General features: G+C 33.2%; 1 protein-coding gene across 2 annotated transcripts in view; it reads left to right on the forward strand.

Annotated features, from left to right (window-relative positions):
• Positions 1-25,753, forward strand: part of TBC1D5 (TBC1 domain family member 5) — a 538,038-nt gene that overhangs the window by 58,632 nt on the left and 453,653 nt on the right. For both annotated transcript variants that reach the window (XM_045538232.1, XM_045538239.1), the window contains exon 2: positions 527-587. The gene's annotated coding sequence lies outside the window, so the exon portion shown is untranslated. The remainder of the gene's footprint in view (positions 1-526; positions 588-25,753) is intronic.

Below are 25,753 nucleotides of genomic sequence, written 5' to 3' on the forward strand. Positions count from 1 at the left end.
CCATCACAAAATACTTATTTCTATGGGAAAAGCTGTCATAGTTTGGAATCTACTATTTATGGATTTTAAGAATGCTATACTGTGGGTACATAAAAACTTTAAATAAAGGTTAAATGAAGACTGATTTATGAGGTCAATTGTGTTTTGACCCTTTGCAGTGCTCTAATTAGATTGCGACTTCGTTCAGATTTTAACAGTTAAGTGATCTTGCATTCTTTCAAGGACTTTTAGCTTCCCAAATTGAAGGTAGCATTAGATGTCAGCCGATCACTTTGTCCTTTGAAGTTTTTGTCTTCATCTCTGAAATCCAGCCAGTTGTAACAGCTTGTGTGTCAGCTCCAATAGAGAAAGTTGGACTCTGTTGGGTTGAACTTAGTCCACTAAAGACTTCTAAAAACTTGACACGGTTTACAACTAATAATGACCACTTCCATCATTACTTTTAAAATTATAAAACAATGTTTACTGATGAAATGAAATGTTATTTATAGTAATTAAGGTTATTCTTCTTGTTCTCCCCCTGCAGAAAATTTCAAGCCTTGGTGAAGATAGGAAAACTGTCAGAAAGGCTGTACCACCATAATATTGTAAGTATTTCTTTGAAAAAGAGGTATAAGTTAAGAATATTTTAAGTGTCCAGTTGTTGGAGGAAAAATGTGTTAGGCAAAGGTATCATATGTAAAATATAGAGGAGGATATATTATAATCATGTTAATAATTTATGAGAATTTGAAAGTGTGTTCTTCTGTATTGAGATGAGGATTTTACCAATAGCATTGAAAAATATTTCTAATTCTAACAAGGATTGATCTAGTTTGTGTACATTTGCTTATTTAAAGCTATCAGAATCCAGAAAATCATTGTAGTTTTGTAGGTTGTGGTATGTTTGGGTGACTTATTGTTTAGGTTATTTTGCAGAATTATTTATTTGCTGATTTATTTATGTATTTCATTATTTATTTATTTGATTATTTAGTAAATTATTTATCTGATGAATTATTAATACATCTTCATGACATGCTTTAAATTATTTATAACTTAATTTTGAGTTTATTGCTTTTAGAGGCTGCATTGTTACTGACTAGTTTTGATTTTTTTTCTTTGTGGTTCTTTAAAATTAAAGTATTAGCTCTAAGGCAAAAGTATATTCATTGCAATGCCCATGGATTTTTTTTTTTTTTGTAATTTATGGTAGAGATAAAATTTTAGTTATGCTTTGTTTAGCTTTAAATTTACCTATTTAGGGTTACCATTGATAGAATGTTTGTGTGTTATGTGCATACTTATTGTAGAGCCACTTACAAATCCATGATACAGCCCATCATTTGTAAACAGTGATTGAACATGTAAACCTCAGTTTACATTATCCTTTGTATCTCTAAAGGTCAGGTCTGTATTTCTTACTTGCTTTAGAATAAATAATACATCTCGTTATTTTATTTTAATAGCAAATCTGTTTTGCTACTGGAATATTTTTAGGATAAAGTTCAGAGAAAGGAAGTCCAACTTAGATTTGGATCCCTGATATATAAATTTGACTAATGTAGTCTTTGTTCTTTTAAATCCCCATTATATGTGTATTTGGAAAACAGCATGATGTTTATATAGATTTTTATATCAGTCATAATGAAATATTTGTTTCATATCATATCTCTTATGGAAAGCTTTATATCATTTTGTTTTAATGAACTACAATGGACAAAGATCTTTATAAATATAAGATAAAGTTTCTTTGACTTTAGCTAATAATTCTTTTATGTAAAGTTTCTATTTTTAACCATATAAGATCATTTCTTCTTTCTTCTGACTCTGTTTCATAACATAGTGCAGTTATTAGGGCTGTCTTATTGAATGGGTTTAATGAATAGGTTAAAGTAGTCATCTGGGTAAAAGAGTGCCATGTACACAGCACGGTCTTTATTTTGTGTGTGCTTGCAGTGCATTACTGTGTACTTTACAGTTTTAACACTTCATAGAGAAACTGTATCGTACATTTCAAGTTGAGATTCTATTGAAATATGGTGAAAATGGCCTCTGTAGACAGGTTTCACTATAAAATTGTAAATTATGCATATATATCCAAATTTCTTATTTTGAAATATTGAATATATGAATATTTAATTGGAATGTTGCTTTACTATCTTCATATGCTTGCCTTAAAAGAAGTGTTTTCCTTTGATTTATATCCATGGATTTAGAAATGTGTGTATCATACATATCTGTGAGTTTTCTGTTCTGGAGATGAACAGCCACAGATACTATTAGATATGGAATTTTATTTTTAAATTTGCTTCAGTATGCCAGTGTGGTCTTCTTTTGAAAAAAAAAAAAAAAAGAACAAAAACAAAAAGCTGCCTTCTCCAATGTTGAATAAGATGTATATTAGCTGTCAATGATAATCTACCCAGCCCACATTATTAACATATAATATATATTTTGGGAGTACTAGCTATGTCATCCAAGTGATCTTTCCTTGGAAGACACACATATATGTGGACATGCATGCAGGCGTATGAAATTTTCTCCTGACTTCAAGATAACTTTTTGGGACTTATCTTTTAAAAGAGATATTCATGTAGACTATTATAATAATAGCTGGCATTATTGAGTTCTTACTATGTACAGGCATAGTGCTTATATCTTTTACATGGATTATTTGTTAAGGTTCTCTGTGAGACAAATACTGTTATCTTCATTTTTGGAACAAAGAAACAGAGACTTAGAGATGTTACTTGCTTATTGCCACACAGCTGAGGATAAGTAGTGATGCTGGGATTAGGATTCATTTAGTCTAACTCAGTGGCTTTTCTTCATATCCCATTACAGTTTTGTGTGCATGGGTGGTATAATGTACTTTTTAACCAAAGCTTTAAATTTTTTTTAAGAGAATGTAGCTATTCATTTCTACCTTGATAAGTTTAACTTGCAACGTATGTTCACTTTGTGTTACATTTAGTCATCTTTTTTAAACAGCAAGCAAGTGCTTGAATATTGTGATTTGATTCTTTTTATAATCCTGTGTCCTTGAGCAAAATTACATATGGAAGAAGAATTTGTGCCTTGGGAGTATTGTGTATTTGCCTGGTGGATGTCCAACACTCAGATCAGATCTTTTGGATCTTAAGCCCAAGGCCATTTCCAGGGCTCTGTTAGGTAGTAATGTTATTATCGGGGTCAGACACATACATATTGTTAAAAGAATGACTAACTGCCCGATGCCTAAGCTTTTATAGAATTGACCACAAGCATACTATTATGTATAAGCCTACATATAGTCTTTAATACACAGTTAAGCATTTTAACATGTGCATTAAAAGGACAAGAAAGTAACCAATTGTAATTTTAAACAGTTAGATGTAATTATTTAAAAGATTCTGGGGATCCTTGAAGAATAAGGAAAGATGTTGTGAGTTAGTGTGAGGCTAAGGGGAAAGGATCTTTTCCAATCCTGTTTGGTATCTGAAGACAGAGGGAAGCCTCCATCCTGAGTTTTAAATACACAAAGTACATCAAAGAACACGTGAATTAGATAGCAGCAGAGTTTGGGGGATGTTGGTGTGAGTGCCATAAGTAACTGCATGTGTATGACTGGCAGGCTACTGTACGAATCACTAAGAGTTTTTAAGTTAGAAAGATTTTTCAAGTAAATAATTAATGTTACTTCATAAAATTCTAGAAATGTGATTTAGTAATATGAAACACTGTAATAGCTAGGAAGACCATGTAATTTATCTTCCAATCCAGGGTAGTTTTGAGAGTAAGAGGTTATATTGTCATATGCAAGGATAGTAGGTGTAAAGTGACCTTCCTGGCCAAATGGAAACTATGGTAATATCTCAGCTTCCTATTGGATAATTCTTAATAGTCTTGCATAGTGTGTATTTAACAGGAATCTTAATTCACATGCAATACCTTTAAGAATGTTTTCTTTTATTATAAAACTGATTTCTCTTATGGCCAGTATTTATATATTTTTGTTGTATGACTTTAGTAAATGGTAATTCTGATATTTTATAGCTTTTGGAACCTATTTTCAAGGTGAAAGTAAAGGGGTATTACTATTGAGAGCAGAAAGATAAGGATGAAATTTGGTCATAGTTTAGTGGATAGTTCTAAAGTTTTCTCCATATCAAACATTACAGGGATTTTTGTGCTTATTTTACCTTGTAAATCTTTAATTAATAGTATGTTTGACGTTGTACTGAAAGCTAATCTTATTTGTTGTACCTTCAGAATTTTTAATTTCATGTTAGATGAGCTAGTGGCCTTTTTTTTTCTTTAAAAGCCATGTTATATGTCACATATGTTGATAAAGTTGGCAGTTTTGCCAAAACATCTTTGAAAACAACTGTGTATCCTGAAATTCTGTGTGGGAAGATAGAAATCTGTTGATGAGAGTAGCTTAAACTTTTTGTTTTTTGTAGAATGTTTTTTTAAATTTCTTACTGATGTATATTTATCTGACATGGCAAGTTACATTATTAAAGTCATAATTAGATTAAAAATTTTTAATTTCTAGCTTTTTGTGGTTAGAGCATACATGACTAGGTAACCACAGTAGCATATTTGTATTTGAATGTACGTTAAAATGTTAAAAAATTCTTATGCAATAAGTCTTATTCATTCATATGTATAATATCAGAACTTTTTTGTTGTTGTTGTTCTGAAAGGCCTATTATGCCTGGTAACAAAGGAAAGAGCTATCCACATATTCTCCCTGAAGTTTGTCACAAGTAGAAAGCACTTCCTGAAATACTTACTACTACACTTGTAAGAGTAATAATATGGCTTGTGAGTTGGCTCTGAGAGTAGCTTCTTTATAATAATGACAAGTAAAAGTACAGCCAAAGGTCACATTAAACACAAGATTTCTTTCATACCTCATCCATTTTGTGGATAGCATGTGAAATGGTTTAGGTACCTGCACTGATGTTTTAGCAGAGCAACCAAGGTTGTTCTCAGGGAAGTGTTTCAAATATCTTTCCCCCTACTTCCCATGCAGTTTCAAAATTTGGCATGAATGTGTATTTGAATTCTGGACTGGTTAAGTAGAACCTTATTAAATTTAGAGTTTGCAAAATAAAACAGGAGACCTTGTTATACTTCAAGGATTTCTTAGGCCACTACATAATACCAACATGTAGGAATCTTTAATAATACCTATGCTGACTGAATGCAAAGTCTCGATATTGACCACTTTAGTATTGATATTGTTCACTGAAACAGTAAAAACCAAACAACATAGCAACAACAACAAAAACAAAAGAAAATCACACAAGTTATATAAGCATAGCATGCTTATAAATGTACAACCTGTGATTAGATCCTATATTTGACTTTAATTTGGCTGTCTAAATAAAAGTTGGAGTATTAACAAAGTCATATAGGAAAATTTTCTATTAAAAATGATTAAGGCTGGTTGCTGTGCCTCATGCCTGTAATTCTAGCACTCTGGGAGGCTGAGGCAGGAGGATCACTTGATGTCAGGAGTTTGAGACCAGCCTGAGCAAAGAGGGAGACCCTGTCTCTACCAAAAATAGAAAAAAAATAGCCGAGTGTGGTGGCATGCACCTGTAGTGCCAGCTACTTGGAAGGCTGAGGCAGGAGCATTGCTTGAGCCCAGAAGTTTGAGATTGCAGTGAGCTATTAATATGATGACACCACTACACTCTACCTGGGGTGACAGAGCAAGAATCTGTCTAAAAAAAAAAAAGATTAAAAGAGAATATACATTAGCAAATCTTTTTAAGTCATCCTCAGTATACGGTACCAAAACATATAGGCTGAAGAAACGACATTTAGAAGAGGATAAAATTGGCAAGTTATAAATTTTAGTATAACTGATAAAAGTGTTTCCTTCATCCTTTTTTTGACATACTTCTTCCTATTGTTTCCATGTTTCCTAGCATGCTTTTTCTTACTGTAAGATTTATAGAGTACTGGTTTTCAAACGAGGGTGGTGGTGCCCCATAAGGGAATCTTGGAAATTTTTAGGGGGTGTTTTTCACTTGTCACAATGATTGTGAGTATTTTTGGCATTTAATGGATGGGGATCAGGAATGCTAGGTTTTCTACAATGCAGGGGACAGTCCTGGACTGCAAATTGTCCCAAGTACCTACCACACAACATCTGAATGTCTATTCATATAAAATGTTACATGAAGAATCTCATAATTTAGGGGAAGTCTCTGTGGAGAGGAAACTTAGGTAATATAAATTATCTCAATATTATTGTGTAATTTACTTCACACATTTTTTCCACTTCCTGGTTTATAGCATGTCCAACTAGATATTTAGTTGAAAAGTTTTCAGTTCAGTATTGCAGTTATTGGAAGATGAACAACACATTGCATGTATGTAACAGAGGATATTTAAGACTTTTTGGCCAAGCATGGTGGCTCACACCTGTAATTCTAGCACTGTGGAAGGCCGAGGTGGGAGGATTGCTTGAGGTCAGGAGTTCGAGACCAGCCTGAGCAAGAGCAAGACCCTGTCTCTACAAAAATTATTAATAGAAAAATTAGACGGGCGTAGTGGCACACGCCTGTAGTCCCAGCTACTTGGGAGGTTGAGAGAGGAGGATCACTTGAGCCCAGGAGTTTAAGGCAGGAGTGAGCTGTGGTAGTGCCACTGCACTCTAGCTGGGGTGACAAAAAAAAACCCCAAAACCCAAAACCAACTGAACAAAAAGACTTCTGTTACCAACAAACTTAAATTTTAAATTAGGGTATCTCATTAAATTTTATTAATTAACAAGAATTATTTAAAAATATTTCATGATTATCATCCTAAATATGAAAGTTTCATTTTTTTTAGAATAATGGTAATAAAGGCATTGTTAAAATTACGTATAAAATTACTTTTATATTGCCTAGTTTTGAGTTTTATTCTGGTACTGTCTCCAATAACCTATTCTACAATATCTCTGTAACTTGTATTACAAGTTTCCCTTTTCTATTTTACGAGGGTATGGACTTCATTGCATTTTTAGGTACTAGAGACTTAATGTATACATGCCTTGTCAGTATGGTAGGATTTGTGGGATAGATTGTAACCACACTGTACCACATTTTAGCAATCTCTTCAGAGACTGTATAGCTTTACTCTGTTCTTATCTGTGGATCCTAGTTCATCATTTGTTTTCTTTAACTTCCTCATCATATGGTAATAGTTCCTAGCAAAGGTTGAAATGTCTTTATTTTGCTCTCAGATTTGGTTAATGGTTTGATTAGGTATAGAATTCTAGGCTGCAGATATATTTTTTTTTTTTTTTAAGATATTGAAGGCTTTGTTTCACAGCATTCAGTGTTACTGAGAAGCCTGTGGCTACTTTTTTTTTTTTGCCACTTTATTTTCTTTTTCACTATAGGTGATCTATTTTTATCATTGTGGAAGCTTTTAGAAGTGTCTTGGCATGGGTTTATTCATTGTTTTTACTGGCTTTTCAGAGGCTTTTCATTCCAAAAGCAAATGTCCTTCAGTTTGGGGACATTATCTGAATTACTTTCTTCCCCTGATTTTTCCCCCTTCTTTTTCCTTCTGTTCGCTTAGTCGGAGGTTAAGCATCAGGACAGTAGAAGTGGAATTTGTGAGGTTGAGTCACTGCCTAACTGTGGGCAGAAGATTTGCTTCTCCTCAGTGTCTTTTATAGTATGTTCTGTTACAGTTAACTCCTTTTGATAAGTTATTCATCTATTTTCCAAAAATTTGTGATGTCTTTCCTTCTTTTGTCACCACTTTCCCTAATTTTTGTCCTTGTGAAATATACCTTTTAAAAAATTATTAACTGCCATTTTAGTAGGGCTTTGAGAGGGAGGGTAAATAAGCTCATGTGGTTAATCTGTGATTGTTGAACCAGTCGTCTTGTGTACTGTTCACTCCTTACTTTTTTTCCTGGCTTATTCATCTTACAAGATGCAGCTCTTTAAAGCTTTCCCTGATTTTTCCTGATACTTCCCTGAAAGTAATTTTACCTTACCTCCTACATACCTTGTTACAGCACTTATTATGCTACGTAATAATTATTCGTTTATTGCTTATTATAAGAACAGGAATTGTCTTATTTTTACCAGTGTCCCTGTACAAAACAGTCTTTCTTAAATGAATGAAAACATAAGCAAAATGCAGAAATGAGATAGATAATAGTTAGCAACAGTGCAGTTTAGTCAGAAGGAGTGAAATTATTTCTTATTTTAATCCTGTTTCAATTAGTGTTTGATAGATTAAAAAAAACTTAGTGTAGATTTATTCCTTTTAGTAAAATGTTAATATTATTATTGTCCTGGGGTAATCAAAGAAATGTCTTTATATTGAAGCTAACTTACAAAGTAGACATTAGAGTTGCAATGTAAAGGAGCATCTTTTTTGATGCATTTAATTAGGAGTTAAACTACAACTTATTGGAAAAAAGATAACCAGTAGATAGTTTTATGTATTAAGGAAAGTACAACAAAATTATAGAAAAGGGGAAAGAATGGAGAAAAAGCCTGTCTTCTTCCATTTGCATAGCATTCCAATCATTCCAAATAGTAAAATAAAAAATTCTAAGTAAACTTGATCTTTTTGTTCTGTGAGAACTTGTCATATACACAGACAAAAGGAAAACATCTGGATTAAGCACAAAGTTTTGTTAAAGATCTTTGTCACTCTTGAGTTGAAACTTGACCATCGTAATTATCTGTTGTCTAGTTTTGGAAGTTTTCTTTTGATCATAATATTTTGTTTTGTTTTATTGATTTTTAACTTTAATTGTAGGAAATATAATTGGTTTAACTATTTTACTCATGACTTCAGTTTTCATATAAGTTAAATAAATGAATGAGCGAATGTGTATTAAGTACATACAAGACCCTGATTGGTATGCAGAGAAGTTGAAGAGATACTCACTTTTGAGAAATTTATCTTCTCTTAAGAAGCTGTATGCATGCAGAGTGGGAGGTATAGCTGGGCAGGGTGCCTTGTGCCTGTAATCCCAGCTTCTTGAGAGGCTGAGGTGAGAGGATCGCTTGAGCCCAGGAGTTCGAGGCTGCAGTGTATGAGGTTCAGTAGGATAAGAAATGTCTCAAAATTGTATATGATTAATTACTGATGAATGGCCCAGATAGGGTTTATAGTAGTTTAGCTATCTTTAGTATTAATTGAATGTTCACATCTTCTTAAGTCATATCTTAGGCATGATATATACATAAAGGCAGTAAGCATTGATAAAGTTACTTAACAGTGTTCTAAATTTTATTTTTAATATTTATCTCTCTTTTTAGCCATAGGCCCAGTATCCATACGGCCTGCTCATTTTTATGCTTGAGTCTGCTTACTTATTAGAAATGTTCTTGAAATTGCATAGAATTACTTTTGGTATATTGCATTTTTTACTTATTCATATACATCCTATTACAATGTTTTCATAAAATCATTCACGTTTTAAAAATTATAGAGATTTTACACCAGAACCATTTGGTAATGATTTTTTTGCTGTACACTAATATTTTGCTGCATAAAGCATGGTTTGAATTCTTTGTTCTATGCCCATGTATTTTTATTTAAATTCAACATTCATATCTTTTTTCTTTTTTTTTTTTGGAGACAAGAGTCTCGCTCTTTTTGCCCTGGCTAGAGTGTCGTGGCATCAGCCTAGCTCACAGCAACCTCAAACTCCTGGGCTCAAGCGATCCTTCTGCCTCAGCCTCCCAGGTAGCCGGGACTTCGGACATGCGCCTCCATGCCCGGCTAATTTTTTCTATATATTTTTAGTTTTTCAGATAATTTCTTTTTATTTTTTTAGTAGAGACGGGGTGTTGCTCTTGCTTAGGCTAGTCTCGAACTCCTGACCTCGAGCGATCCACCCGCCTCGGCCTCCTAGAGTGCTAGGATTATAGGTGTGAGCTACCACGCCTGGCCCAACATTCATATTTTTTCAAGAGTAGTTTCAGGATAAAGTTATATATATATATTTTTCATTAAAATTAACTCATTTTTCCCTATCTTGAGACCATATATTTCATTTAGAGTTTATTAAAATATTTTCTTGAATGTACCACTTACAATATCTCCATCACACCAACACCCTTCTTCAATGTCCTTTTCTTTATTTTATACCCTACTTTCTATATTAGGTTACATTGAACCCAATGTACACAAAAAACTTTATGAAAAGCTCAAATCAAGTGCAGGAAGGTCTTATGGAGAAAAAAGTATAATTATGTTATTGTGTAAACTTTTAAAATATTGTCAAGGAAGCTAAAACTGCTTAACAGATGTGATTGCTTCATTGTTTCAAATTTATGCCAATCAGAGTTGATAGGATTTGATCACACTCTAGTAGATTTATGAGATAAATTACAATACTGCATGACACACTTCAGATAGAAAAACATCAATGTAAGCTGAATATGATTTCTTGTTTAAGATAACAAGCCTGTAATTCTTTAAATCAAATAGTTGCTACTTCGAGAGAATAGTTATTAGTTTTTGTGGAAATTAATGGTATCTTTTATATTTTCTTCATAGTGACAAAAAGTATATTGAACTTTTGTTTTTGTGTACAAATGTAATTGTAAAGGGGAGGCATCTTGTTTCTACGTAGCTATAGATGGTCTGTCAAATTTCCAAAGACCTATGAAGAAATGGGATTGAACCTAAAAGAAATTTGACTGCAGAAAAGTATAATACATGATGAGAAAAAACTGTCCTTGTGGTACTGAATTTCTTTAAGTTTTTGTTAGATATTTCCAAAGTCTTACTAGGATTTTTTTTTTAAACAAATAGAAGTTTAATACCTCACAACAAAGAAAATGGAAAAGAACATACTTACTAATTTAAGTGACAGGTTCCCCTAAGGATGTTAGAGCTGAGATATGGGGAGTCAGGCTCTTAACCCTGTTTGTTCTCAGCAAATGATAGAACTATTTGTTTAAAAGCCCCTAATGAGAATGTTTTTAATTTCTTTCAGGAGGTCTACATGGTGGAATCCTTCAGTTCAATTTTGAAGTAAAAGCATGGGATCTCCTGAGAACTTGCTTTAAAATTGTTACTAAATCAAATAGTTTGTAGAAAGAAGATAGAATTTTTAATTTGATTGAAATTTTTAATTATTAGAATATGGGGACAAGCCAAACCAATGATTTTTAAGAAGGTAGACCCTCATGTTTCAGGTGAGGATGTTGTAAAATCTTTTTAATTTTTTCAGAAGAAAATTATTTAAGTTATGCCTTCGATTTTTAAAATTTTAGAAAGTACACAGGATAATGGAGCAGGCAGTGTTGTATTTACCATGCAGAATTAGTATTTTTAAAGTCCTTTCCCAGAGATAGCCACCAGACTGAAATTGGTTTATCTCTTTCCTTCCTTCAATATTACTACGTTTATGTACATTGTATTCTTAAAGTTTACCTTACTAAATATTCTATTAGTTTTTATGCAGTTAGCTTTTTTTTTTTTTAAAAAAAAAAAAATCTTCCTTTTATCCCAACATTATTCCTGAACTATTACTTGCTACTTTTTGTATACTTGGTACACTTTAACTGTTCTGTAATATTTCATGATAGGACAACTTCAGTACCACAATTTGTCTATGTGTTTCTCTTTTGACAGACATTTAAGGGTAAGGATACTTTATATAGACTTTTTCCATAGATATTCATGGGGCCCTGCTGGGCTCAGTGTTTTTAGCACATGAGACAAGTTGCCATCAACTCTTACAGTGTTGTATCCAGGTTCTGGCATTAGGCAGCATTATCAGGCAGTTTTGTGTCAATAGAGCACCGCATTGCTTTTTTTCTCTTGCTGAATGTCCTGTTCTTACAAACCAATACACTGTTTCCATTCATGGCAAAGAAGGCTGCAGACAACCTTGCCATGCTGTTCTTTTAAAAAAAAATGTCCTCTCAATTCTCCTTCCCTCCCAGTATAAAAAAAATACAAAATGTCTGTATTTTGTGTGTGTTTGAAAAAGATGCCTTTAAAAAATATATATATATATATTTTTTTTTTTCAAGTTTTTCATTTTGTTTTATTTTAACCTGTGGGTGGCTGGGACCTATGCCATTTGGGGTTTATTTTGCCACAGCAACTTGTGTGCTGGGTCTGTGCATAAATAAAACATGGTTTTGCTTAATATGATTGATATGATTCTGTGCCCAGATAGTAATATAATTCTTTCAGTTAATAACAATGAAACATTGATTATTAAAAAGATGCATTCTTTGTGAACATTTTGGAAATGTTTTAAGAGATTATTTAAAAATTTTATAATCTAAATTGCATTAAGTTCAAATTTATGTTATAATTTTCATTAGTCTAGCTAATTTAATTTTAATGCATTTTATATTTTTGAAGAAATCATGTTTGTAGACATCATGTACTTAAAAGTATATTTAAATGTCTGTTATACACTTAGGATTTGTATTGTGGTGCTCTCTCAAACTATTAAAGAGAAAGCTGTCAATTTATGAAATTTTTTGACTATGTGCCCAGCAGCTTGAAGCTGCCTTTTAGAATGCCAAATATTAGACAATTAATGTTATTAACACTTTCACTGAAAGTATTTCTTCTTGAAATAAAAAAAGATTAAGTGAATTACTATGTCTAGATCATTTCTTGTATATCAGTGGTTTTAGAAAGCTGAAAAATATGTATGCTGCTCAGTAAACAGATGCTGCTCTAACAATGCAATACATTATGTACCAAAAATGATCTGTGTTTTAATCATAGATGCTGATTTAATGAGACAAGACTAGCTTACATCAAAAATGGATTTAGGATGTGATTTTGTTTTTTTTTCCTTTCTGTGTGGTTTTTCTACATAATTAATAGACATACCTTTTAACATCATCAGATTTTAGGGGAAGTTTTTATTTCTTTGATTTTTACATTTTCTGAATTCACAAGAGTTTGCAATTCAAACTCATTCAAAATACTTATTAAAATATTTTAAAGAAAATGCCTTGTCTTATTCTGTATTAAGTCTGCTTTGCATGAAAAAAATTCCTCTATGTTTTAAAATTTCTACCCTTTTTTGAGTGGGGACCAAATATTTTCTATAATTTGTGGGAGAGTTTTAGGGGAGATAGTCAATGAATTGGTTACTGTAAGATGGTGGTGCTTGAGTTTTGAAGTTTCTCTCATGCAGTGTGCTTAGGTTGCCCCTTTGGTTTGCTGTCCACAGAGTCACTGGAATCTTTCCTCATCTATAAGAGAAGCACTTTGCTAGGCTTTACTTTTGTTTCCTGTTCACTTAATTTATTCCATGAACACCCTCAAACTTGACTGCAGTCGGTGACTTTGAGCCCTTAACTTCTTCTGCATCTGGATTGTACATCTTGTTTGACAAATTTGCCTTTACATATGGTCAGATAATTCTATATTTGGAAAAATATTCCTATTGTGTTTTACTCCACTGAACCTAGCAGAGTTAAATGTAGTTTGGATGCATAGGGAAGAATTAATGATTGGAAGATACAGAGTTGGTAAATTATTTATTCTGGCCCTGAGGAAGCTGAAAAGCTGAGTGAAAGACTAATAAATCATTTGTGGTAGTGCTGGTTGTCACTTCCAATTATTTTAGACGGTTTTGTGATAAACTGCAGCACCTGCTAGATATCTGCACACCCTCCCTTGATGCTGGTGGTGCAGCTTGTTTAGTCGATTATCAAAGGCAAGTTTGTGTAAAGTTTATTTAGGTTGGAAAGGAAATTACTCTTTTTAAGTCAATTTTGTTGCTTTTTCTCGTTGTTTGAGTGCTGTGAAAGGATTTCTGTGACATGGCCTGCAATCTGGAATATGCATGCTACTTTAGCCAGGAGAGACTGTCTTTATCTTTTGTTAGATTAAATACTTGAGAAATTGAGCTTCTTTATTATTCCCAGACTAATTAAAAACTACTTCAACTGAGATGATAAAGATCAAATCATCTTTTTGGTACCTTTTGATAGAGAACCACTGTTGCTGCTAGACCAGACTGTTTTCTTCATTTGTTTTTGATGGCTGAGGTTTTGGGAACTAGTGGCCCTAGAAGGTAGTGAGGTCTCTTTTTGCACGGGTTCTAAACTCAGCTGCTAAGATTCTTGGAGAGGCAGAAAGAATAGGAAAGAAAGCACAGCCTAGACGGGTCTGGTTTTAGTGGTCTTGAAACAAGGCTACTTTGAAACTTCTTGGGAAATGAATTAAGAACATCATATAATGTGCATGTTTTATGCTTGGAATTAGCTCTTTTGCTTCTGTTAGAGTTTAATAATTATTTCTGTTCAGAACATTAGGTTTATTTCTATGTTCAGAATGACTTTGTTTCTACTGAGATTTTCAGCTTTAACATAAAAATATGGGATAGTTGAGAGGAATCTTAAGATTCTGTACAAAGAAATAATCTTGATAAGCATTCTTTGTATTCATTCAGTTGCATTTTCACTCACTGACTTGCTTCTCCTCATCAAACATTTACTAAAGCTCATATGTGCCCAGCCCTCTGGGAACAGCTACTACTACTACTGTTAGTAATAACAACTCTTTTTTTAAATGTTAGTATGTGCCATGTACTCTTCTAAGCATTTTACATGTATTAACTTATTTTAATACAATAATCCTATTGAGGTATTTATTGTTTGTATCTTTATTTTACAAAGGAGCTTTATGGAGTAATAAGGCAATAGTGATTTAGTTTTTTTTAAGAGTATAGACGGAGGGAAATTTTTATCTTTATGGTAAATCTTAGTAATGGGGTTTAGGAATTTAAATCCAAGTAGTAGTGTAATAATAACTATCATTTACTGAACTTGTAAGTTTGTTTTTGGTATATATATATTATTTCACTTTTAACCTCTGGAAAAAATGACTATTATCTTCTTTGTCATGATGGGGAAATTGAATCTTAAAAGAGATCAAACTACTTGCCCTGGGTTATGCAGCTTGGAGGGGGAGGAGCTGGGATTTGAATCAAGATCTGTCTGCCCATACACTTTAATTAGGGGTTACAAACCCTAGTCCTAATGGACTTGGTAAACCACAGAAAGCGGGGAGAAAAGTGAGTTAGCGGGAAGCTGGGTAACTGGAGAGCTTTGCCGGAAGTGGCCCAGAATTGTGAATTAGTGACACTTTTTTTTTTTTTTTTTGAGAGAAGTTAAAAATCTAGACTTTTATGTGAAATGTCCAGTTTTTAAAATCTTGGCAATTTATTCAGGATGAATTGTTTGCCCACTGGATGTGGCCTGTGGATGCCAGTTTGAAACCTCTGCATATTGCCTTTGGTAGAATTTGTATTGACCAGAAGGTTTCTTTTCTAACTTTATCAGACTGAAAACTAGTAAGAGCCTATGAAACAGTATTAATAGATATATCAGTAAAATTTCATCTTTTAGGGAGTTTAACAGACTAGATGAAACATAATTATTTGTGATTTTAGTAATCTTATACAGCTTATTATGCACCTCAAGAGATTTAGTTGAGCTTGGATTTCAGGTTATCGTGGGATACTAATAATTCAAATATAGTCTATAGCATAAAGCATAAAATCAAACAGTAGAACAATCAAACTAGAATTTTGAAAATCTAAGCAGGTATTAAGTTATGTAAATGTTTATTGAAACACTCTCTCTCTCCCTTCCCTCTCCCACCATGTGCCTCCGATGCCTTTTATTTCCTCCTTTCCCTGCTCATACACATTTCTTCCCTGTGCTCTGAATTATGTGGGAGATTTAAGATACATGTTGCTTTTTTAGTGAAATGCCTTTATCAAATTACAGATAGAATTAAATCATATGTAGCATGTTGTGACTTTTAATAGAATATAACCCAGTTAGTCCAAAGATCAAAGTTTTAGTGAATGGGCAACTGTTTAAAATAAAAGTCAATTGTTTGTGGTTTTACTAATTGCTTTTATCTTACTTAAAATACAAAAAAAAATGTTCCTAGAGATAGCTTTAGTGTTATTTCATAAGTGTTTGAAAAAATTCACACTAATCAGTTATTAAAAGGGTTTTTCAGGACAGGCACTTTGGCTCATGCCTGTAATCTGAGCACTTTGGGAAGCTAAGGTGGGAGGATCACTTGAGTTCAGGAGTTTGAGATTAGCCTGGGCAACATAGTAAGACCCTGTCTCTATAAAAAAATTTTAAAAATTACCTGGGTGTGGTGGCACATGCCTGTAGTCTTAGCTACTAAGGAGGCTGAGGTGGAAAGGATCGCTTGAGCCCAGGTGTTTGAGGGTGAAGTGAGCTACAATTGTCCCACTGCACTACAACCTGGGCAATAGAGCGAGACTCTGTCTCTAGGAAAAACCAAGGGTAGGGATGTTGTTCCGTAAACCTAGATGAAAAACCTAACCTAATAATTGTTAGTTATAAACATAACAATTTTAGAATTATTCAAAATAATTTTTCTTAATGAATTTTCAGATCCTACTTTATAACTCAAATCATTCCACTCAAAATCAATGATTCTTTTAACAAAAAGCTCTTACTACATTATGAATTCTTTAGTGTGTCTTTATATTTAATATAGAAATTAAATACTTGTTACTGACTTGATTTTTCTATTATAAGTTAGAGGTTTTTAACCTATAGCATTTCATTTAGTAGTATTCATTTGGTCAAAGTATGCCTTTAAGAATTAATAGAAAAGTCTTTTATTATGTTGTATAAGAATAATATATTCATTATAGAAAAATATTTTAAAATTATAAATAGAGTAAAAAATAAACACACATGATTCTATCACACAAAAACAACCAGCAAATTCCTTTTTTCTGAGTCTTTTTCTTTTTCACTTTGATTGCTTAGTGTTTTATATTTGTCTTTCCTGTGATAATATTCATAGTTTAATAGGTTTGCTTTTCGAAGACATCATAATATTTGACAAAGTTCAAATGCATCTCCTTCATAAAGATTTTCATCCAGTAGTTGGAAATAATTTCTCCCTTCTTAAGTTCCATGTAACTATAACTGTACCTCTACTGTGATACTTTATAGCTACTTATATACATCTTAACCCCAGCTTCTTGAGGGCAAGCACTGTCTTGTATTCATTTTTATGGTTTTGCAACATTCACTGACTGCTGAGTGAATAAATGAAAGTAGATCTTAAATTTGTCTCCTGCATCTACCACCTGAAGTACCAAAATGGCAGCAAATACATTAATATACTTATTAAAATTTTAATGGGTTGTACAGGTAAGGATTTTGTGGAAGTGTAATTATACTAAGAAATCACTGAAGTTTATGGAGCTAACAAGTCTTCCTAGATTGAAAGATGTACTTAGTCTCCTACATCATAAGTAGTAATGAAGATTTATTATGTTCAGATTTGCCAAGTCTAATTTGAAGGGTGAATTCTGGTAAATAAATATGTATATACAATATTTCAGTTTTAAAACACGGAAAAGAACTAGTGAATTATTGGAAGGTTTATAATTAAGTAGAGCCTAGGAAATCTGAAGTAGAAAAATTTAGAAATGATGGATTTAGTATGTTACTCTATAGATAAACGATAATTTAGAATGCTAGAGGTGGATGGGTCAGTAGGAAACTGAAGTTTTGGGAGATAAATAATTGGACCAAGGTCATAAGACTATAGTGTACCTCATGCTAATTACTGATGTGTGCTCAATAAATATTTTTTATGAGTAAATGAAATGCTTTATATTTAGGCAGTTGTTGAAAATTTTATCATGTATAGTTGAATAAAGTTACTACAAAAAAAAATCACCATGAATGTCCATATTAGAAAACAGAATTTTTGCGTTCTTTAAAATTATTTATACTTTGAAGAGAAGAACTTAGAAGACATATTTTTAAAAAAACATGACAACGTAAGGAAGGTTGAAATAGAATGGCTTCTGTTTAGCTTTGTTTCTAGCAGCACTTTGACTATATAATCGGAAGGTATCTTTGCATAAGCTTTATGGAAACTTTTTAGGTTGGAAGAGGATTTCAGCTGGAGTGTCTAAAGGGTCACACACAAAAACCCCTCTATATTAAAATAAAATGTGTCCAAGTTTTAAAGAAAAGATCTCAGAGTTTGCAGATGATCCTAAAATTGGAGCTAGGGGAAATAATGAAGAACAATGCAATCAGATTCAAAAAGATTTGGATTGTTTAGGTGATTGGGCCAGCAGATGGCAAATGCAGTTCAGTGTAGACAAATGTAAAATAATTATCTTAGGAACAAAGAACCAATCATACAGCACACTGATCAGGAAAAAATTTGTGAGTTATTGTAGGAAAACCATTGAAACAGTTAACCCGGTGCACAGCTGCAGCAAAAAAGGCAAGCAAGAAACCAAATTAGCAGACGGATAGAATATAAAGCAAGAGGCAATACTTATAGTGTGCTAAGAAACTTGCTAGACCTCATTCAAATTACTCATTCCACTATTGGTTGATAAAACTACTTTAGGAAGAGTAAATTTTTGCCTTGGAGATAGAGTAGAAATTGTATCAAGCAAATCTAATAAATCACATTAAAAAATTTGGACTAATTTTTATGAACTTTCAATTTACAAACTTTTATTGATATGAACAAGACACTGAGTCAAAGTGAAGGTACTTCAGGTCTATCCACTACCAAAAGTTGGGCTTAGTAGAGGATATGTATGGTTTCCATTGCCTAGGGCCTTAGTAAACCCCTCTTCTAGTTAGGTAGGAAGTTGCCTCTAACCTTTCAAGGTTAAAGAAGCCTGAAGGCTGGCACAGGTCCTTCTGTAGCTTGAGAGTTGCGCTTTGGCTGCTAGAGAGACCATGGACATGAGACCTAAGGGCTGTCATTGAGGTGTTCCTTCCTGGCCTGTGATTCTTGATGCAACAACATAAGTTGAAGGCTTTTTTCTAGGCTTTGGATGCAGAAATTCTGTGGTTTGCCTTCCCTAGTTCTTGTCCACGCCTGATTCTCCAACCTTGTCTCAATTTTTTGAGCTACCCTGTATTCATCCACTTAATTCTTTTTTAAACTTAGATTAACTGGAATATGTCTTTTGTTTCTAATCAACAGCCTTAACTGTTACAGTGGTAGTGTTCTGTCACTTTTGCCTTGGGCATTGCATTTTTTTTGTTTTTGTTCTGTAATTTATTCACTTTGTTTGGAGTGGTTTTATTGTAAATCAATAAAATGCAAATCTCTCTCTTTCCCTCTGCTTTTCTCCTTCTCTTTCCTTCTCTTCCTCTCTCTCCTCCCCATCAGAGTTGAAAAGAAGCAAGAAGAATTTGTATCAATACCATCAGCATCTATAATTCTCATGTAAATTTAACTTTATCCATGCAATTAGTGTCACTGTTAAAAATGGCCTTTGGTATCTAGCTTGTTTGTAAGGAGAGTATTTACATTTTAAAATAAATTTTACTTGGTATTTCTGAAAATCGTTTTCTCATTTTATCTTGGAGGAAACTTAAATTCATCAATTTGCCTAATTTTCATAGAGTCACATGAGAAATAATAGGTGGTAGAATCAGGAATACTCTCCCATGGTTTCTGATTCCTTCATCATTGATTAATGAATATTTGTTGAATTTTTTGAAGAATAACACTTGTGAATTAGTGATTGTGAATTATATTTTACATTTGTGGTGAGTTGATTTGTTAATATTTAGAATTGATTTTTATCACACAAGCAGTGGTGAGATTTTCTATTTATCACATGTCTCACTGACTCATAATTTAGTTATATTGTTAGTCCAGTATATAGATGCTTGAGGCACAGGCACATACAAGAGTAAAGTGGGAAGAAAAAAAAGTTATTTTGGGGAATGGTGTGCATGGTTATTCCTTGGAGAGATTTTGAAATAATGAAGAGTTTGCCTTTGTGACCCTTTCATCATTCTTAAAAGTGAAATGGAACCTTCCCATCAGAAAGATGTCCTTGAGGCCAGAGCTATTATCCTACTCTAAGACTTACAAGCTAACTTCCTTGCTCTTGGAGGAGGAATTTGTTTTACCTTCTGTGTCTGCATTGCAGGATACTCAATGACAACAAGATCTGCAGTTAGCCATTTCTTTTGCCACTTGGAATTGAGTTGCACTGGCTGCTGCTGATGCTCTCATTACATCACATGGGGGCCTGCTACCTTTGGCTGTTTCTGGTCAGTTCCTGGATAAAAATGCAGGCCTTTTATTAATCATGCCTTCACTTTCACAGAGTGTTCATACGGTAGAGATGAAGTCTGTGACTAATGCCTGCTTTTGTATACTACTGTTGAATGTTCAGAGACTGTGCTTTCCTTGTCAGAGAACTGTTTTTCTTTAGTTGCTGCTAGGTTTGGAGTCATTTCAGAAGACCAGTACCTCTAGATAGTTTATAGGAGGATTTTCCTATATTTCTGTTTTCCTTCTTCCCTCCCTCCTTCCTTTCCTTCCTCCTTCCTCCTCCCTTTTTTTGTTTCTTCCTTTCTCTTTGATGATATTGGTTATTTCTTGCTTAAAGAAAATGATCATATTAGAAAATTCTGTGTAAAAATGCATTTTATCATTTTCTTCTAAAAATATTAGGTTATTTACTTGTAAGGATGGCTTAAACATGTTTTAAAAGTTTTTTAGGCTGGGTGCAGTGGCACACACCTGTTATCCTAGCACTTTGAGAGGCTGAGGTGGGAGGATTGCTTGAGGTCAGGAGTTCGAGACCAGCCTGAGGAAGAGCAAGACTCTGTCTCTACAAAAAATAGAAAAATTAGACGGGTGTGGTGGCATGCATTTGTAGTCCTAGCTACTCAGGAGACTGATGCAGGAAGATTGCTTGAGCCCAGGAGTTTGAGGTTACAGTGAGCTATGATGACACCACTGTACTCTAGCTGGGGCAACAGCAGGACCTTGTCTCAAAAAAAAAAAAAAAAAATAGTTTCTCATATGAAAAAATGGGATCTTATACATCTGTTTCGTTTTACACTTAACAGTGTATTATGGATAGGAAATATAAGTCTACATCATCTCTTTTAATAGGTGTATAACATTCTAGTATATGGATGTACCATATTTTTTTTAACCAATTTCCTTGATGACTATTTGGGTTATTAGAACTTTTTGCTATTATATATTATACTGCATTCAACTACTTTTCATAATTTTTGTATATATTCCTAATTATTTCCATAGAATAAATTCCAAAAGTGAAATTACGGAGTAAAAGGGTAATTATATTATAAGTCTTCTGATACTTATTGCCAAAATGTATAGGTTTCTTTTCCTCCAGTAAATTTGGAGATTCCTGGATTTTCCACATTAGCAGCAGCATTAATATAACTTAAAAAGAAAAGGTCTTTGCTGATTTTATAGGAGAAAAGCAGTATCTTGTTTTGATATACCCTTCTAAATACTATTGACCATTTGTATTTATTTTATAATTTACCTCTTAATGTTGCTTGTGTGTTACTATTTTTCTCATATTTATTTAAGTATTAAATTATATATTATGAAGATTAGCCCTTCTTGGCCTGTTGCCAGTATTTTTTCTGGTTTTTATATGTATATTGATTTTTTTAAACTAATGAGAAATTTTGTTTTATCTGTTTTTTGTTTTATTTTGTGTGATATAACCATTTTTAATTTTTATGTAATCAAATATGTATTGTTCTACATAACATTTTTTATCTTTAATATTTAAAATTAAAATATACATAAAATTTTAATTGATCTAGGATTTTTAAATATTAGTTTTTGGGCATATGTTCTTTATTTTCTATGTATTGGCTTTGCACACCTCGATGTGCGTACAGACCACAATCATGAATGCAAAGGAAAGAACACTGGAATTGTTTCCAGTTGACTCTGACCTTGAGTCTCAGTATCTACATCTGTGAAATGAAGATATTGGTCTCGTTCAGTGTTGTTCATTCATTTTTTTTGTCCATGAACCACAGTAAGAAATAAGATTTAAATCATCCTAGGACACACACATACACACGAAGTGACACATGTATGTGTATATACATGTACACAGTTTGTGTGTTCTACTTTTTGTGTGTCATGCCGTATCATGCCATGCAATGCCAAATCATTAAAAAAAAAAAACCTATTGTATGCAACTCACTGAATTGCTTTCATTACCTACTAAAGGATGTTTATAGTTTGAGAAACCTCTGGTCTAGCAGATCTTTAACTGGGCACTCAGATGCTGACCAGATAACAGTTGCAAATAACTTACCACGTTAGCTAATTAGAGGGCCTGGGTCCTATCTAAAAGCATTCAAATTAAACTAAAGTAAAACACAACACCTTTTTAGATCAACAAACATACTCAGGTGGAATTCAGCCTTCTCATTTGGTCCCCTAACTTAAGCATTCAAATTAAAATAAAGTAAAACACAACACCTTGTTAGATCAACAAACATTTTCAGGTGGAATTCAGCGTTTGGGCCCTTAACTTAGTCTAGAGAAAAAAAAAACAAAGACATATAAAATACAAGCTCATTCCTTATATTTATATATATTTATAGCTCTGACAAATTGCTATAAAATGTTTTAAACAAACAGTTCACTGTCAGGCCATGGAACCAGACCATACTTTGAATAGCATCCTTGATCTTTTCAGGTACCTTCCTGTGCTTATTTGGCTCTGTGACGACTTCTGGCCATGAAATTAGGGATAAAATGGCCTCACTCACTTTTTCTGATTTCATGAGAAATGATGCCTGTGATAGGATCTGAGAAGAAAAATATGAAAGAGATTATTCTCCATATCTGAGTTACTCTGGAGGCTGATTATAGGGGAAAGTGAACTTTGTTCTTTCCATGTGAAGCTAAGGTAATGAATGATGCATTATCCTAGCAAGTGTGTCCAAAAGCAAAAGAAAATGCTGATGAATAACCAGTGAAAAATCTTGTAGGAAAAGTTTAGTATCACTGAAAGAATACAGAGCAGTTGGATACCTATAGAATCTTATGTGTCTGTGTATGCACACAAAATTATTTTTATGACTTGATTTTCTGGTTTTGGAGACAAGACTATATATACCTCCAAGAGAGATTCTGTGATATATAATCATTAAGCCTCACTTTAGTGACTTGGGTAATTGTAAATAGAACCATGGAGCCATTAGGCTCCAGATGGGACTTTAATCTGGCTTCTGATTGAGCAGAGTGTCCTTGTAGAGTCTCTAAGCATCTGTTTTGGAAATATATATGACATTATTCAAAATTTGTACAAATTAACCCACCCTTGGGTTATAATTCAATTTTCCTTTATTGAGAAATGTATGGTAAACAGTCTTATGCAATCTAGTGAAACTAGCCTGTGCCCATTATTTATTTGTTTATTAAGTGGTCATTTAGATTTTTGTGATTGAACTCTTAATGGATTTAAGAAAACTTACATTAGTCTTCTAAAGAATTGTAATTAGTTTATAAAATGTCAAGAGTTGTTTCCTAGTTTTAAATAGCTTTCACATAGGTACCTATTTGTGAGAGACTCTTTAAAAATACTTGAAGTTATAGTGGTGTCACTTTTGAATAACAGAAACCTCCAAATAATCTGCCTTATTCTAGAATGAAGTTTGTTTTTTCCCATAATGGAAACTTCATAGGTAGGGGAGGCTCTAGGTCTTGATCTCCAAACACTGTAGGTAGGAATAAGGTACCAGCATGATTCGTCTTTTCTTCATTTGTCTTTAGGTTTGTTTCTTTCATGTTCACATGTTGGCTACCATCAGCAGCTGGAGCAACAAACATCCTTTAGTTCCAACAAAGAAAAAAGAATTTTTCTCCGCATCATAGATTAGAAAGTCTTTCCTTCAGTTTTATTGGCCCCATTTAGATCACATGTCCACCTCTGAACCAGTAGCAATCACCATGTACTATTTGGTTTAATAAGTCTGGGTTACTGAACCAATTGCTGGTAGGAAATATGGTATTACAGAGTTTGGTGATTCAGGATCTATACCTGAAACTGCGTGGAGTCTAGGGAGGTCAGCCTCTCCTGAGTTATGGGAAGAGAAAAGAAAAAATGGCGAATGGATCTGCAAACAAGTGGAATGTCTACTGTGAGCAATACAAAAGTTCTAATTCATTCCTTGATCAAGGTTTCAGTTTCTTTCTCTCCTTGCATTTTTTTATTAGTAATATGACTTTTAATTAATTATTCTATTTACAGACCACAGAAATTACAATTATATTGTAGAAAGAAATAGTAGTTAGGTATTTCATAGTTGCTTAGGCTTTTCTTATTATGTAGGTACTGGAAAATTATAAACATTACCTGACACAGATGAAGTATAAGGCGATTCCATTATTAAATAAATGTTAGTCATCATTTCTCAGGAAAATGTCAGACATCATTACTATTATTTGTCCCTTCCCCAGAAGAAGGCAATACAGTTCTGTCAACCCACAATCATCAGCAGCTTGCCCGGCCATGTGTAGCTGAGTTTTTTTTTTTTTTAGTTGAAGTATGATTCGCATATGGGGAAATGTTTAATGACTGAGAATGAGTATTGGAAATGAAGAGTTCTGAATTCATGGCAGAAAGATCTTATCCCAGATTTAAGTTGGGAAATACTGAAAATAGTGCTATATAAGAGAAAAATTCTGCAAGGAGTATTGGAGCAACAATTGTAAATTTTAGGTTTTCATCGACTATCCTTAGATTGTAGTATCTGTTTGCAGATTTTCCTGAAGGGTAAAAGATATCTTCAGTTCATCTACTGTTCTTAAAGTTCTTTTGTTCCTTCATGTGTCAAAAATGTACTACTAAAAATACCAATAATTTGGAATTTGTGATAAATTGATTGGAGATAGTTTTAAACTATAATTAAACAGTTTGGTAAGCAGCTAGCAGAATAAACAAGGGAATCTCTTCACCTTTTTAAGGATTATAAAACAATCAAGGCATTCTAGATGCCTTCTCCTCCTTCATTTTTACATCTCACAGTTCTTGGTTCTTCCTGATACTTATCTCTGGAACCAGTTATTCATATTTTGGTTTAGACTTGCCTTATTTTTCATTTGGATTCCCTAATCTCTTTGCCAGAGTATTCACATGATACATATTATTCTACACCTTGGCTTTTTCTTTTTGAACTTAGCTTAGCTCCATGTGAGCACATTATATGAGCACATAAGTTCACTCATTCTGTTTTTAGAACTTCATAGCATTCCAAAGTAGGGCTATGTAGTATATAATATCAAAATAGTCTTTCTCAATGGTAGATTTGGTCATGTTATTGTTCTTGATAAAGATTCCTCTCCCCTTCTTAACAATGACTATTCTCCGTCATGGCAGGAAACATTCACTTCCTAAGGATGATACATCTGAATCTTGCATGGGCCTTTTAAAACTCTGTTTTCCAAATTCTGATATACCTTCCTAGTTGTTTTCTTTTTCACTTTTCAACACTGACATGTGTTTTTACTGTGCCTTTTATACCTTTCCCCTCTTGTCCTGTTCGTCCTGAAGCTTTGTCTCATGAGATTTTCCTTGTTCTGGACTCTTGGGCTGTTTAGTAAGAGCACTTATAAATTCTTTTGAACTTAACTCCTTTCTATTACATTTTTGAGCTACTTGAGGACAGAGTGGTGTTATGACTTTTATATTTTTTAGCATGTAGAAGATGTACATAGTAGTACACATAGTAGGATATCAAATACCTGATTAAACCAGTGGAGTTTAGTGGATTATCTGTGTGGATATCTAAGTATACAGTCATACATTGCTCAACGATGGCGACACATTCTGAGAATGTGGTGTTAGGCAATTTCATTATTGTGTACACATCATAAAGTGTACTCATACAAACTAGTTTGTATAAGTAGGCCATATAGCCTACTACATACCTAAGGCTATATGGTATGT

The sequence above is a fragment of the Lemur catta genome, chromosome 1 (assembly GCF_020740605.2).
Source record: "Lemur catta isolate mLemCat1 chromosome 1, mLemCat1.pri, whole genome shotgun sequence".
Lineage (NCBI taxonomy): Eukaryota > Metazoa > Chordata > Mammalia > Primates > Lemuridae > Lemur > Lemur catta.